At 43.7% G+C, this 16,360-nt stretch overlaps 1 long non-coding RNA gene across 1 annotated transcript; it reads left to right on the top strand.

Annotated features, from left to right (window-relative positions):
- The first annotated feature begins 9,323 nt into the window (after positions 1–9,323).
- Positions 9,324–16,296, top strand: LOC117068507. The gene is made up of 3 exons (XR_004431155.1): positions 9,324–9,436; positions 14,475–14,584; positions 15,909–16,296. It is a non-coding gene; the product is annotated as an uncharacterized LOC117068507 (long non-coding RNA).
- The last annotated feature ends 64 nt before the right edge of the window (positions 16,297–16,360 follow it).

Below are 16,360 nucleotides of genomic sequence, written 5' to 3'. Positions count from 1 at the left end.
AGTCAGTTTTGCATAGATATATTTTCCAGGAAATTACCCATTTTCATCTAAGTTTTTAGGTTTAGTGGTAAAAATTTATTTGTAATTTATAATTGTTTATAGTTTAAATTTCTTTTTTTTTTTTTTACCATTATGCATTGTTTTTTCATTTTTCATATTGTTAAGTTGTACCTTCTTTCTTACATATTTCGTAGATATTTCTTTCTTTATTTTCGAGATGTCACTCTGTTGCTCAGTCTGGAGTGCAGTGGCCCAATCTCAGCTCACAGCAAACTCTGCCTCCTGAGTTCAAGTGATTCTCCTGCCTCAGCCTTCCAAGTAGCTGGGATTATAGGTGCGTGTACCACACCCAGCTAATATTTGTATTTTTAGTAGAGACAAGGTTTCACCATGTTGCCAAGGCTGGTCTCGAATGGTTGACCTCAAGTGATCCTCCCGCCTTGGCCTCCCAAAGTGCTGAGATTACAGGCGTAAGCCACCTCGCCTCTCCATTTTATTTAATAATTTAGGTATTTAATATCTAAATCTTATTGTTTTATTTTTTCTACTTTCTTTGGATTTGTTCTATTATTTATTCTTTCATGTTTAATGTTGGCTACATCACTCAATAATTTTCAGCCTTTCTTTTTTTTAGCATTTACCATGTATGGTTATATATCAGTCTTATGTCCTGCTTCCTAGAGGCAGCACCTGTTACAGGTATTCTTGTGTGTGTGATTTATTTAGGGAGGGCACTAAGAATAAGGGAGCAGAGGGGAGCTGGGTGAAGAAGAGGAAGGAGTTAAGCAAGGATGTGTGTTCAGCTGGAGTATAGTCTTGGCTTGAGCCCATGATTCTGGACTATGAATGGCTGTGGAATTGGTCCTTCCTTGAGGCAAGTGGGCTGGACTTTTGTATCCCTATTTGAGTCAGTGATTGGCTGCAGACCACTGTGGAAGTTGTGACTGGCACATAAAGTCCAGGTGAAGTGGCTCTCATCAACTGAGGGCAATTCTATGGAAACGGAGCAGTCACGGAGCTGCTGGCAGGCAACACTCACAGCAGCCAGAGGATGGGCACATTGACCTGTTATAGGGGATATGGTTGGGGCACCAATAGCAGCTATTACACCCAATATGATACAGTATTTTGGCAGAGCACAGTGGCTCACAGCTACTGTAATCTGAGCACTTTGGAAGGTCGAGGCAGGAGGACTGCTCGAGCCCAGGAGTTTGAGACCAGCCTTAGAAACAAAGCAAGACCTTGTCTCAAAGAAAAAAAATAGTATTTTTATAATTTCATATTTGTGATATTTCATTATTATAGATTTGTTATTTTATCTGTAACTTAGAAATGTGTTTAAAAGTAGTTTATAAATGTGTGTTTCTTAGTTTTTTTGTGAGATTTGTAAATCAATTTATTTGCATCAAGAGAACTTTTATTTATTTATTTTTATGTATTTATTTTTTGAGACGGAGTCTCACTCTGTCATTGGGCTGGAGTGCAATGGTGCAATCTCGGCTCACTGCAACCTCTGCCTCCCTGGTTCAAGCAATTCGGCCCAGCCTCCCGAGTAGCTGGGATTACAGGCACGTGCCACCACGCCCGGCTAATTTTTTGTTTTTTTAGTAGAGACGGGGTTTCACTGCGTTAGCCAGGATGGTCTCCATCTCCTGACTTTGTGATCCATCCGCCTCTGCCTCCTGAAGTGCTGAGATCATAGGCATGAGCCACCGTGCCTGGCCAAGAGAACATTTATGATACTCATTCTTTGCTATTAGTTTGCTATTTGATTGCTCCATGGTCTATTATTATGTGGTCAATTTTTGGAAATATTGTGTATGCACTTGAGAATAATAATGCTTTTTTTTGGTTTGTTTTGCTGGGTGCAAGGTTCTATATATGCCTTTTAGATCAAGCTTACTAACACAATTGTTCAAATCACTTGTATTCCTTAAAAATATTTAATCTACTTAGTTCTCAATTATTGAAAGAAGTTTGCTAAAAATTTACACCAAGATCATGGATTTGTCAATTTCTGCTTATAATTTTATCAAATTTTGTTTTACCTATATTTCATCAATTCTTAAGAGTAGCCATAGAAAAGAAATGTCAGATTACTTTTAGTTAGATGGCAGTGGAAATGAGGAGAAACTGGGAATAATATTTTCAATGTGTTGGGAAAAAAATTCATAGAATTTTATGCCCAGCTAAAACATCTGTTAAGAAAGAGGTGAAAAAAGGCATTTTCATAAAACGAAACATCTAAAATATGGGTTTACCCCCTGCAGAATGTTACAAAAGATTCTTCAGCAAGTCCTTTAGATAGAAATAAAATAAACTCAGATGGAAAGTCTCAGATGCGAAGAAGAGATAAAGAGAAAAATAAAAATAAAGGCAAATATGTTTTTCCATTATATTTAAGTCATAGCACCAGACATGACCTTTTTTTTTTTTTTTTTTTTTTTTTTTTTTTTTTTTTGTGATGGGGTTTTGCTCTTGTTGCCCAGGCTGGAGTGCAGTGGTGTGATCTCAGCTCACTGCAACCTCCACCTCCTGGGTTCAAGTGATTCTTTTGCCTCAGCCTCCTGAGTAGCTGGGATTACAGGCATGCACCACCACGCCTGGCTAATTTTGTATTTTTAGTAGAGACGGGGTTTCTCCATGTTGGTCAGGCATGTCTCGACCTCCTGACCTCAGGTGATCCGCCTGCCTTGGCCTCCCAAAGTGCTGGATTACAGGCATGAGTCATCATGTCTGGCCTAGACACGGCCTCTTCTAACGACTTTGCCTCTTGCCCAACTTTCAGAAAGGAGCATCTGAAGTGGAAACAAAACCACTGCCACCAAATGCTTTGGGGGGTTGAGAAAACAGTAGTTTCAAGGCTAGAACATTTGCTGCCATCAGAAAGACTATGACTACCTTTATTTTGAAATATGTGATGCAAACCTAAGAGAGAAATATGGTTTAAAGGAAACACATGATAGAATCATTTTGAGGTTCTTCTATTTTAAAAACTCTGGAATATAAGAATAACTCTCAAAATTCACTGATAAGAAGGCAAATAACCTAATAAAAATGGGCAAAAGATTTAACAGACACTTCACTGAAAAAGATGCAGATTACAATAAAGCACATGAAAGAATGCTGGGCCTGGCACGGTGGCTCCTGCCTGTAATCCCAGGACTTTGGGAGGCCGAGGCCAGTGGATCACTTAAGATCAAGAGTTCGAGACCAGCCTGGCCAACATGGTGAAACTTTGTCTCTACTGAAAAAAAAAAAAATACAAAAATTAGCTGGGTATGGTGGTGTCCACCTATAATCCCAGCTACTTGGGAGTCTGAGGCAAGAGAATCGTTTGAACCTGGGAGGCAGAGGTTGCAGTGAGCTGAGATAGTGCCACTGCACTCCAGCCTGGGCAACAGAGCCAGACTCTCTTTCAAAAAAAAAAGAGAAAGAATGTCCAACATCATTAATTTTTATGGAAATGTAAATTAAAACTACAATGAAATGTCACTATATACCTACTATATGACCCAGCAATCCAAATTCTAGTATTTATCCAAGTGAAATAAAAACTTATGTTCTGAGCCAGGTGCAGTGGTGCATGCCTGCAGTTCTAGCTACTTGGGAGGCTGAGGCAAGAGGATCGCTTGAGCCCAGGAGTTCAATGCTGTAGTGCACTATGATTGTATCTGTGAATAGCCACTGCACTCTAACCTGGGCAACAGCGAGACCCTATCTATAAAAACAAGCAACAACAAAACTTATGTTCCCACATAAACCTGTATGTAAATGTATATGGCAGTTTCGGTCATAATCTCCCCAAAGAGGAAACAACTGAAAAGTCCTTCAATTAGCAAATGGATGAACTGTGGTATAACCATATAACTGAACACTACTCAGCAATAAAATATGAACAACTAATGTACCCTTTGGCATGAATGAATCTCAAATGCATTAAGCTAAGTGAAAGAAGCCAGACTCAAAAGGCTATACATACTGTGTATTTTTGAAGAGGCAAAGCTATAGAGAGGGAAAATAGGTCAGTTGTTTTCAGAGGCTGGGGGAAGGGAAGAGGTGATCACACAGGGGCATGGAGCAATATTTTGGGGGAATGGAACTGTTTTATATATTGATTCTGGTGGTGATAACACAACTGTATGAGTGTGTCAAAACTTGCAGAAGTATACCCTAAAAAGAGTGAAAATTACCGTAGTAAATTATACCTTTAAAAAAAGAAGAAAAAAATCAAGGCATCCTCAGGATATTTTATAACCTCACTCTCTTCAACATGGAAGTAAATGCTGTTTATTATACACTCCTGCAAACACATACCCACACCCCCTCCCCGCGCCAAAAACACTGTTTGTTGTTGAGTCAGATTTCCAGAACCACTTCCTCTAGCCCTCTCTGACTTTTTAACAGATGACTTTTCCACCTACTTTACCAAGAACTGGATCAGATGAACACATCTGACCTTTCTCTCCTCCATCTCAAATTTCTTCTCCTTATTTAAGTGAAAATACAAGATGACCTCTAAGCACCTCCAAACATTTGCATTCTAGTATGGAAAATAATTTTAAAAATTATTAAAAAGTACTATAACCTCACCAAAAAGTATAGTGACTTGGTAGTATGACCAGACACTGGTATACCTTGAAATTTTAAGATCATTTGAGGACTCTTTAACCATTTACAGTTAAGTGGAAGGAGCCAATGTGAAAAGGTTACATATTGTACCATTGCAAGCCTAGGATATTCTAGGAAGACAGTAAAAAGATCAGTGGTTGCCAAGGGCTCTGGAGGAGGGAGGGATGAATAGGTAGAGCATAGGAGGTTTTTTTTTTAGGGCAGTGAAATTATGATATGTAATTATGGTATGATATGTAATTGTATGATATGTATGATATCATAATGTTGGATACATATCATTATACATTTGTCAAAAACTCATACAATGTATACCAAGAGTGAATCCTAATGTCAATAGAGACTTTAGTTAATAATAATGCATCAATATGGGCTCATTAATTGTAACAAATGTACCACACTAATGCAAGATGTTAAAAATAAGGAAGATTGGGAGGAAGGTGAAGGAGTATATGACATCTCTCTGTACTTGTTACTCAATTTTTTCTGTAAACCTAAAACTACTGAAACAAAAATTTACTAATTAAAAAAAAAAGTGGTGTAGAAGAGTTGAACTTTAGCTGTGAAGTTTTAGGAATACTTAACCCATTTTATTTTGCTTAAAATTTGCTTCTTATGTACGCACAAGAGTGATAAGCCATAATTCATTGATTCTAAGACACACATTAAAAAAATTCTTTCTTCCTTTTTTTCTGAGACAGGGTATCACTTTGTTGCCCAAGCTGGTGTGCAATGGCACAATCACAGCTCACTGTAACCTCGACCTCTCTGGGCTCAGGCCATCCTCCCACCTCAGCCTCTTGAGTAGTTGGGATTATAGGTACAGACCACCATGCCCAGCTCATTTTTCTATTTTTTGTAGAGATAGGGTTTTGTCATGTTGCCCAAGCTAGTGTGGAATTCCCTGGCTCAATTATCTGCCTGCCTTGGTCTCCCACAGTGCTGGGATTATAGGTATGAACTACTGCACCTGGCCAAAAATCTTTCTGAACTCAGATTGCATCTTAAAATAGATGGAATTTTAGATTTGATGAAATACGGTATGATAAAAAAAGTATGATAAAATATATATGTTTAAGATTTCTTTCAATAAGTATAAAATAAAAATCTAAGATTATAAAGTATTGTGTCAGAATGATAAAGGATTGGCCGGGCGCGGTGGCTCAAGCCTGTAATCCCAGCACTTTGGGAAGCCGAGATGGGCGGATCACGAGGTCAGGAGATCGAGACCATCCTGGCTAACCCGGTGAAACCCCGTCTCTACTAAAAAATACAAAAAACTAGCTGGGCGAGGTGGCGGGCGCCTGTAGTCCCAGCTACTCGGGAGGCTGAGGCAGGAGAATAGCGGGAACCCGGGAGGCGGAGCTTGCAGTGAGCTAAGATCTGGCCACCACACTCCAGCCTGGGGGACAGAGCCAGACTCCGTCTCAAAAAAAAAAAAAAAAAAAAAGAATGATAAAGGATTGTGTCAGAATTAAAATAATAGTGCATCTGAGGTGAGGTGGCTCACCCCTGTAATCCCAGCACTTTGAGAGGCCAAGGTGGGTGGATCACGAGGTCAGGAGTTCAAGACCAGCCTGGCCAACATAGTGAAACCCCATCTGTACTAAAAATACAAAAAGTTAGCCAGGTGTAGTGGCAGGTGCCTGTAATCCCAGCTGCTTGGGAGGTGGAGGCAGGAGAATCACTTGAACCTGGGATTCAAGCTGTGAGCTGAGATAGCACCATTGCACTCCAGGCCGGGTGACAGTGCAAGACTCCGTCTAAAAAAAAAGTGCATCTTACAATTGATGAAATTGATCAAATTAGATTAAATATGATGTAAGTTTAAACCAAAGAAGCCGATTAAATGGATACATATTTAATTTATCTGTTGTTGCCTTTGGCAGTAGGGATCTAAAGGAGACTATAATTTGACGTGTAGTGTTTCATTTCTTGTATTTATTTGCTTTTTTGATTTTATTGATTTATTTTTTATTTTTTATTTTTGAGACTGAGTCTTGCTCTGTCACCCAGGCTGGAGTGCAGTGGTGCAATCATAGCTCACTGTAGCCTTGAAATCTTGGCCTCAAATGATCCTCCTGCCTCGGCCTTCCAAAGCTCTGAGATTACAGGTATGAACCACTGAGGCTGTCTACAAAAAAAGAATGATAAGACAAATGACATATAATGTTCACAATAATCATATCTGAGAAGCAGGAGCATGGTGGTTGTCTTTCTTGGTTATTTTTATTTTATTTTCTGTATTTAAAAGTTTTAAGGAATAAAACAGAAATGCCTGAAAAAATAATACTGAAGAGACTGAGTGTGGTGGCTCATACCTGTAATCCTAGCACTTCGGGAGGCAGGAGGATCGCTTGAGCCCAGGAGTTCAAGACCAGTGTGGGCAACATAGCAAGACTCTGTCTCATTAAAAAAGGAAATAATAATAATAATACTGAAGAACAACAGCTCAGAAACCTTCTTGGAGCAGCCTGCCAATCACCAATTCTATTTGCTGGGGAGTATTTTTAGGCATTTGGAGGATGATAGAACTTGAGGGAGGAAAAGTCAGGCAGGCAGACACAAAGGACAAATATTGTGTGATTCTGCCTATGTGAGGTGCCCACCATAGATTCCCAGAGACAGAAAGCAGAATAGTGGTCACCAGGGGCTGGAAGTGGGGCAGGGTGGTGTTATTGTTTAATGAGCACAGAATTTTAGCTTGGGTTACTGAAAGAGTTCTGGAAATGAATAGTGGTAATGGTCACACGAATTGTGAATATACTAAATGCCACTGAACTACACACTTAAAAATGGTTAAAATGAGCTGGGCGCAGTGTTTCATGACTGTAATTCCAATGTTTTGGGAGGGAGCTTGAGGCCAAGAGTTTGAGACCAGCCAAGGCAATATAGGGAGACCCCATCTCTACAAAAATAAATAAATAAATGAGCAAACAAATAAATAAATAAAGCCAGGCATGGTGGCACACACCCGTAGTCCCAGCTATCCAAGAGGCTGAGACAGGAGGATGGCTATGATCGCACCAGTGCACTCCAGCCTGGGCAACAGAGCGAGACCCTGTCTCAGAAAAGATTAAAATTATAAATGTTGTGCTTTGTATCTTTTACTACATGCACACACACACATGTTGGGCAGAAGAAATCGAGAATTTTATTTTGGCCATGTTAAGTTTGAGGTGCTCAGGAGGTAGTTTGATAAAAATCCAAGCTCTAGCAAGTGACCAGGGCTCTAGATGTAGATTCAGCAGATACCATGTTAAAGCCATGCGGCTAGCGAGAGTATGGGGGGAAGGGGAGGTGGTCAGGACCAAGATGGGCACTCCCACATTCAGAGGAGCATTGTCCAATGAGGCAGGAGGAAAACTGGGAGAGTGCAGGGTCTGAGACATCTAGAGTAGAAAGCCTTCCCAGAGGAAGACAGTGGTCAGTGGACTGGATGTTTCTGAGAGATTGAGCAAGGTGGGGACCATCAGATTTGGCCACGTGGGAGGTGCTGGGAAAGGAAGCTGGTCTGCAGTGGGCTGGGAAGGAAGGAGCTGAGGATGGAAGGACCCACAACCCTTGAAGAAGGTTTGCTGTGAATATCACAGAGGAGGGGCGTGGTTGCTGGAGGCAGATAAGGAGGTTAGGGTAACCTTGTTTTGTTTAGATGAGAGCGGCTGGAAAACGTGTATGTGTATGGGAACAGTCCATGAGAGAGGGAGAGATGGAAGAAACAGGAGAGGAGGGAGAACTGAAGGAGGAGGGGCACAGTGGGGTGAATGGCTTTTGCTGGGAGCAGGATGCCTCCTGCATCTCAGAAGGGACAGGAGGGTGGGACAGACAGCCCCTAGGACAGCGTTGAGTGATTTCCCCAGCTGCGCTCTCTCTCTGAGAGCAATCTGGGGTGTGGGCAGAGAGCATAGTAGGTGGGTCTAACTCCATCAGTGATTCTCAAAGTGAGCTTGATGGGCCAGCAGCATCAGCATCAGCAGGAAACTAAGAAATGCAAATGCCCATGGGGCACCACCCCAAACCTACTGGATCCGAAACTCCGCGGGCGGGGCTCAGCCATCTGTTTTTCACAAGCTCTCCAGGTGATTCTGAAAGTTTGAGAAGTGCTGAACTAGGGCAAAGGAGCCCGGGGCATGCAGATGACCCACAACGTCTGTGTGCGAAGGGCTTCAGTTCTTCGAGGAGGCAGAAGTTCCTGGTGATATGAGCTATAGGGGTGTCCTCTCTCTTCGCCAGGGACAGAACTATAAGTAAACCCTGGAAATTTCCAAGCATGGAATGCCATTCAGAGGAACTCTGAATCTTTCTAATGAAAGATTATTTCTCAAGGCAAACAACACAGTTCAATGTACCTATTCTTTTTCCGCGCCTGCATTTGAATATCAGGTTTCACCAATCTTGATCTTTGCTTCTGCCCTGATTTGAAAGGACCCCGGACTCTCTCTCCCTGGGTCACCCCTTTCAGGGTTATCCCAAAGACCTTCTTGGGGCTTGGTCCATCTTTCCACATGGCTCAATTCCAGCTTTCATTTCTATTGGGAAATAGCAGTGAACTGGCTTGGCCATTCTCTGTGGGAGGCCTTTTTCTTCTCTGCTGAAATAAAGACAAAGATGACTCAGCCTCTCCCAACCTCCAGGATTTCCCAGTCCTTCCAGTGACTCAGAAGATGGTCTATTTAATGGGTAACTAACAGCTCCTCCCAGGAAGTTGGGGGCCCCAGCCTCCCCCTACCTGAGTCACCAGCCCTGGGATGCTCCCGTCAAGGCACAGTTACCTCCAGGGGAGGCAAAGCAAGAAAGATCAGCAGTAAGTGGATCAGGAAAGAGGACGGAAACTGAAAGGCTAGATTTGTTCCTCATTTGCTGGAGGCCTTGGGTGGACCAATGGAGGGCTTAGTGTCCCTACTTGAAAATGGAGAAATTGTGTATCCTACGATATCAGTAGCCGCCCCAAAGGAGAGAAGATAAGCCCAGCCCTCTGGAACTTTTCTGTGCAAAAGGAAGGGAACCCTGGGAGTGGGTTTATCCTTGAGGATTTCTAGGACAAGCTGTAGCAGGGGCAGGGCCTAGCAGGAGGGTGGAGGAAGGTCGGGTGAGGGGCAGGAGGTCAGATAGGGGGTGGGCTGGCCAGAGGCAGGGCTGGAGCGATATGTGGGAGGTAGGGAAGCTTGGCGAGGAGCGGGACCTGGAGGGTGCAGGGCACCTGGTGGAAACAGCAGACCAAGACCTTGGTTTTGTGATGACCTCAATTTTGCCTTGCTTTCTTCTCCCTGACTCCTTCACTGCTTCTTTGCCTTTGCTCTTCTCCATTCCTCTCCTCCCCCTTCTCTTTTCTCTCCTCCTTCCCTCTCTCTTGCATCACTGAGAGCATGGAGGCAGCCCTCCCATGGGCTGAGCGTTTTCCTTCCTGTTTAGATAGCGAGTGGCATTTGCTTTTGGAGCAGCCATCGGTCCATCCTGTTTACTTGTTGCTGACCCAGTGGGTTGTGGCTAGCGAGGCTGTCCACCAGGACCCCCACAGGGTGGGGTGGGGACCACGGATGCTGACACACATAGGCACACACACAGCCACGACCAGGTCAGGCTGCCCCACTGCAGCTGATGATTCGGATGCTGTGGGATTGGCAACTGGGCCGAGGTCATCTCCTGTGCTGTTGACATGGATGCCCCAGCCTGCCTGGCATGGCTCAGGGCTTAGAAAAGATCTGACTGAGGCTGAGTGCGTGACCTGCAGCTGCTCACAGGGTCGGGGGAGGTGTAAGAAGCAGAAAGGGAGATGCCGGAGGGGTGACAGTAGGCACCTTGTCTGGTGGTGCTCTGATTCCTCATGAAGGAGTTAGGGCCAGACAAGATGAAGGGCTTGCAGGATGGGTGCCCTTCACCACACCCACTCCCTGTTCCGCCTCCCCTGACCGGGCCCTTCCTTAATTCATGTGATTTGAGATACACTCCTTTGTTTTTCTTGATTTCCCTAAATGCCGTGCAGTGGCTACTGTTCCGGGTGACACTGGAAACTGACAAAAGTTTCCAGGGGCCGGTGGTATGGGTTGGGGAAGGGGGCAGGCCTGTGAGAGGACAGATGGTGGAGGCGATGGCATTTAAGTAGAAAGTTGGAGGAACCTGAAGCAAAAAAATAAAAAATAAAAAATAAAATAGTGCTTGAAAGTCTGGGCATGGTGCCTCACACCTGTAACCCCAGCACTTTGGGAGACCAAGGTGGGAAGATAGCTTGAGGCCAGGAGTTTGAGACCAGCCTGAGCAACACTGCAAGACCCTGTCTCTATAAAAATACAAAAATTGACTGGGCGCAGTGTCTCATGCCTGTAATCCCAGCACTTGGGGAGGCCAAGGTGGTAGGATCACCTGAGGTCAGGAGTTCGAGACCAGCCTGATCAACATGGAGAAACCCTGTCTCTACTAAAAATACAAAAAAATTAGCTGGGCGTGGTGGCGCATGCTTGTAATCCCAGCTACTCAGGAGGCTGAGGCAGAAGAATCGCTTGAACCAGGGAGGCGGAGGTGGTGGTGAGTCGAGATTGCGCCATTGCACTCTAGCCTGGGCAACAAGAGTGAAACTCTGTCTCAGAAAATAACAACAACAAGAACAACAACAACAACAACAACAATAATAATTAATCTGAAGAAGCTGATTAAAAAAATAATAACAGGTCGGGTGTGGTGGCTCGCACCTGTAATCCCAGCACTTTGGAAGACCAAGGTGGGTGGATCACCCAAGATCAGGAGTTCAAGACCAGCCTAGCCAACATGGTGAAACCCTGTCTCTATCAAAAATACAAAAATTAGCCAGGTGTGGTGGTGGGCGCCTGTAATCCCAGCTACTTGGGAGGCTGAGGCAGGAGAGTCACTTGAACCCAAGCGGCAAAGGTTGCAGGAGAATTGCTTGAACCTAAGAGGTGGAGCACCATTGCACTCCAGCCTGGGAGACAAGAGCGAAACTCTGTCTCAAAAAATAAATACATACATAAATAAAATTATAATAAAATAAAAAGGAAAAAAAAGATAGGTGCTCTGATTTTAAGATACTCGCCTATGACCTGACTCCTAAACTCTGAGATAAGGGCCTAAGCATACAAAGATTTTCAAAGAAAAAATCAAGGAATAAACAAAACTCACATAAGCCGACTCTAGAGGTGTGGCCTGGGCTGCTCTAAAGGGATTTGTGGAATTACTGAGGTCACCTGAAACTCTCCAGGAATCTGGCCTCCTGGGCTGATTACACACCAAGAATGATGGTGAAAATCCAGATAGTCCTGGGCTCAGGGGACCCAGATCTGCCACTCACTGCTGTGTGGCTGGGCCAGTGCTTCTACTGAGAAATTATTCATTGTCTGCCTGAAGTTCAGACTTAACTGGGTAACCTGTATTTTCACTTGCAAATCTGACAACCTCTCCGAACCCTCCAAAGGACAGATCCTAGTCCGAACTTGAGGCCATCAGCAGCAAACCTGGAATTACTTTGAAGCCTGGGATTTCACCTCAAAAACTCACATAAATTTCAAGCTCATCTCCATATTTCTATCCTTGTTTTGATATAAAACAGGTATTAAATCATCCTGGTTAAAAAGCAAGTGTTTCGGCCGGGCACTGTGGCTCATGCCTGTAATCCCAGCACTTTGGGAGGCCGAGGTGGGTGGATCACCTGAGGTCAGGAGTTCGAGACCAGCCTGGCCAACCTGGTGAAACCCCGTCTCTACTGAAAATACAAAAATTGGTTGGGCATGGTGGCTAGTGCCTGTAATCCCAGCTACTCGGGAGGCTGAGGCAGGAGAATCGCTTGAACCCGGGAGGCAGAGGTTGCAGTAGTGAGCTGAGATTGCACCATTGCGCTTTAGCCTGACAAGTTGGTCAGGTGCTAAAATAAAATAAAATTAAACTAAAAGGTCACTTTTTTTTTGAGATGGAGTTCGAGACCACCCTGGTCAATATGGTGAAACCCCATGTCTACTAAAAAATATACAAAATTAGCCAGGCATGGTGGCACATGCCTGTAGTATCAGCTACTCAGGAGGCTGAGGCAAGAGAATTGCTTCAACCTGGGAGGCAGAGATTGCAGTGAGCCGAGATTGTGCCACTGCACTCCAGCCTGGGTGACAGTGAGACTCCATCTCAAAAAAAAAAAAAAAAAAAAAGAAAGAAATACAGAACCTCAGGCCCCATCCCACACCTGCTGAATCTGAACCTGCATTTTAACAAGGTCCCCAGGTGATTTGTATGCAGTCTGCCTTAGTGACCTGTCAGGAATTTCATCCTGATGGGTGGTCTCAGCAGTAGTTGGCCTCCTTCAATGGGGACCTGAAGGCCACAGAGGCTTACCTTCCCATCAGAGCTTACTGCAGTATCTCCCACCCGTGAGTGTACAAAATTGGAGCTTTTATCCACAGGAATGGAACTTGGATACATCCTTTGCCTGGGTCTATTAGTGTCTTTTCATCAATGCATCATTGTTCCATTGGGACAACCATACAGTAACCAAAAATGTTGGCTGAAGATCAGGGACTTCTGTCTTAGAGGAGAAACCTGAGGATAACCAGTCAGAATATGTGTAGAGGAGATGATAAGGCATACAGTTTGGCCTTGACTTTGGATGCAACATTCATTTACTGCATGACCATACAGGCCTGGTTTTAAGCTGTGCACTTTCTTGTTTTCTTTTTTTTTTTTTTTTGAGGCGGAGTCTTGCTCTGTCGCCCAGGCTGGAGTGCAGTGGCCGGATCTCAGCTCAGTGCAAGCTCCGCCTCCCGGGTTCCCACCATTCTCCTGCCTCAGCCTCCGGAGTAGCTGGGACTACAGGCGCCCGCCACCTCGCCCGGCTAGTTTCTTGTATTTTTAGTAGAGACGGGGTTTCACCAGGTTAGCCAGGATGGTCTCGATCTCCTGACCTTGTGATCCGCCCGTCTCGGCCTCCCAAAGTGCTGGGATTACAGGCTTGAGCCACCGCGCCCGGCCACTTTCTTGTTTTCTAATTCTTTTTTTCAATTATATCATACTGACACAAGTTATGAAAAGACTGGGCAAGTGAGGGATGTTCTTTATTTGTCCTCTGTATCAGCCAGTTATCACCATGACAGTGCTGTGAAACAACCATGAAACTGGCACACAACAATTCCTATTTCTTTCTCATGTGTGTATGGTGTCTGGGATGACTCTACTGATCTCATGTATCTATAAGTTAGCTGGGTGTTACAAGCTGAACTAAGCTGGGATCAGATATGTGGCTCTGCCTCAAGTTACTCTTTGGGTGAGTTTGCCTCTGGGTGCTGGATTGAGCTCTGGTCTGCTCCTGTGTTCATTCTGTGGCCCTAGGCTGAAGGGCAGTGGCTGTCTAGGAAAAGACTTTTAATAGAGATGATAAAAGCACAAGGAAGTGGAAACATGCGGGAACTCTTACAGCTGAGGTTCAATAGGGACACGCTACCACTTCTTCCCCATTTCATTAGCCAGGGAAAGCCACATTGTCAAGCCCAATATCAGTAGGTAGGAAAATATAATCCTCTTTTCCGAGTCCATGGCAAGAATGTGGATGCAAAATACTATGTCGGGAAGTGAGGAATGTGGCCAATATGTCAATCCACTATACTTCCAACTGGAAACTATGTTTCTGTGGGTATACATGACCCATTACTTTATAAAATTCCTCTTGGCAAAGACTGCTGACTGTTCATCACTATCACTTTCCTACCCTTCCTGGATACACAGCTAGGACACATTTCCCAGCCTTCTTTGTACTTAGATGTGACGATGTGACTGGTTTTGGTCATTGGCATGTGAGTGGAGGTACGTCATTTTTCAAGCTAAGACTTTCTTCTGCTGCTGGTTTTATGCAGATTACTACAAGAACCTAATGGTTACTGGAGGCACAAGATGGAATGAGCCTAGATCCTGGAATCACTGTGTGGAGGAAGGCCGTTATGAAACACGGATATTCCTTTATTGTGTCAGTAAGATCTAAACTTCTATTATGTTTGAGGCATTGTATTATTGGGTCTCTGTTACACTAGCCAGCAGTACTGTAACTAATATATTTGTTAAAGCCCTTTTCTGTTACTCTGCTTTCATCCTACATGGTAACACAATGCCCTGTGATGATGGGTGTGAAGCGCTCCACACATGTGAAATCTGACTGCGATCAACACTTTACTAATGTTCCAACACAAAATGGAATCTAAGTCAGCTGCACTAATGTGACAGAGACTGGTGCTAATAATTACTGACATTTGGAGAGTACCTGATGGCTTGGACATCACTTTTCACACCCTTTATTCTTTTTAATCCTCACTACATCCCTGAGAGATAGACTTTTATCATTACCCCCATTTTACAGATGACAAAATGGAGTTTTCCAAACTTGCTGAAGGCTTCACAGCTGGTCATTAGATACCCACACCCGACCTTCTTCCCCTCATTGTTCTGTGAGGAAACAAAGAGGAGACTTCTCAGCTCCACTCCATTTTACACCAATCAGGCTCCAAAGGCCTCCTTGGTGAAGCAGAAAAACACATTATGCCCAAGGCTGCTGATGCTGCTGGTGTGACTTGTAAGGAGAATTTGAAGTTCCCAGGCTTTAGTTGAACCTGCCTGCCCTAGGAATCTGTTCTTGAAGACAACAGCGAGGTATTCCTGGGGGCTTCAGCTTGGTGGTAGATTACTTGCAAAGATGGCTGCCAAGGAGTCCTTCAGTTCCTGAAGCACAGTGGTCATGGGATGAATTGTGTTCCCCCAGATATACTGGGGTCGTAACCCTGAGTACCACAGGATATGACTTTAGTTGAAGATAAGGCATGATATATTGTGTGTGTGTGTGTATGTATATATACACACCATATATTGTATGTGTGTGTGTATATTACACACACAATATATTGCATATATACACACACACACATACATGATATATATTGTGTATGTGTTTACACGCACATATGTTTTTGTCCATGGTTCTTGGTTCATAACTCCTATAGCCCTTATTATTTCCTAAGTGACCAAAACATACCTTTTGTTAAAATTATTTGTACTTTTGTCTTTGGTTCCTGAAGTAGCTTCAGAGCCATGAAGGTGAAAGGCAGTCTTTTGTTGTAATGTTGGGGGACTTTAGGCCTCAGAAGACAGAATTGCTCTCTCTGACCTTCTTCATCCATCTTTCACCTGCTTCTTTTTCTCCCCAAGGCAGGCCGTAGAAATTAAAGATATATTTTGATTACCCCCCATCCTTCCATCTTGGAGCTAGCCGTAAAGAAATTCTCTGACTTATTTAATTGCAGGTCATAAAATCCTCATTTCAGAGGGGTCTTGCCCCATGCCCTGGAGGAAGGAATGCTGCACAGAAAGGCTAAGAAGAATCTGAACAGACAGGCCTTGCTGGGTTTCCCCACTCAGTCTATTAGTATTAGATTATACCCTTTTTGTCTATCACATTTCTACACATTTGTCCTTATACCAATCATGTCTATCCAATGAAGTCTCCATAAAAGCCCAAGAGGAGGGGTTTGGGGGAGTTTCTGAACAGCTCAACTCATAGGAAGGTGAACAAAAACTCATCCACGTGCCAGAGGATGTTGTACCCCAACTCCACAAGAATGGAAGCTCCTGTTCTTAGGATTCTTCCTGTTCTTAGGATTCTTCCAGACCTCGCCCCATATAATCCCTTCATCTGGCTATTTATTTGTATTATTTAAATAAAGGTATTAAAATTAATTAATTACTTAACTAATGT

Source organism: Trachypithecus francoisi, unplaced genomic scaffold (assembly GCF_009764315.1).
Source record: "Trachypithecus francoisi isolate TF-2019V2 unplaced genomic scaffold, Tfra_2.0 Lachesis_group21, whole genome shotgun sequence".
Classification (NCBI taxonomy): domain Eukaryota; kingdom Metazoa; phylum Chordata; class Mammalia; order Primates; family Cercopithecidae; genus Trachypithecus; species Trachypithecus francoisi.
Note: the sequence above shows the minus strand (reverse complement) of the source record. Positions and strands in the feature narration are given on the sequence as shown.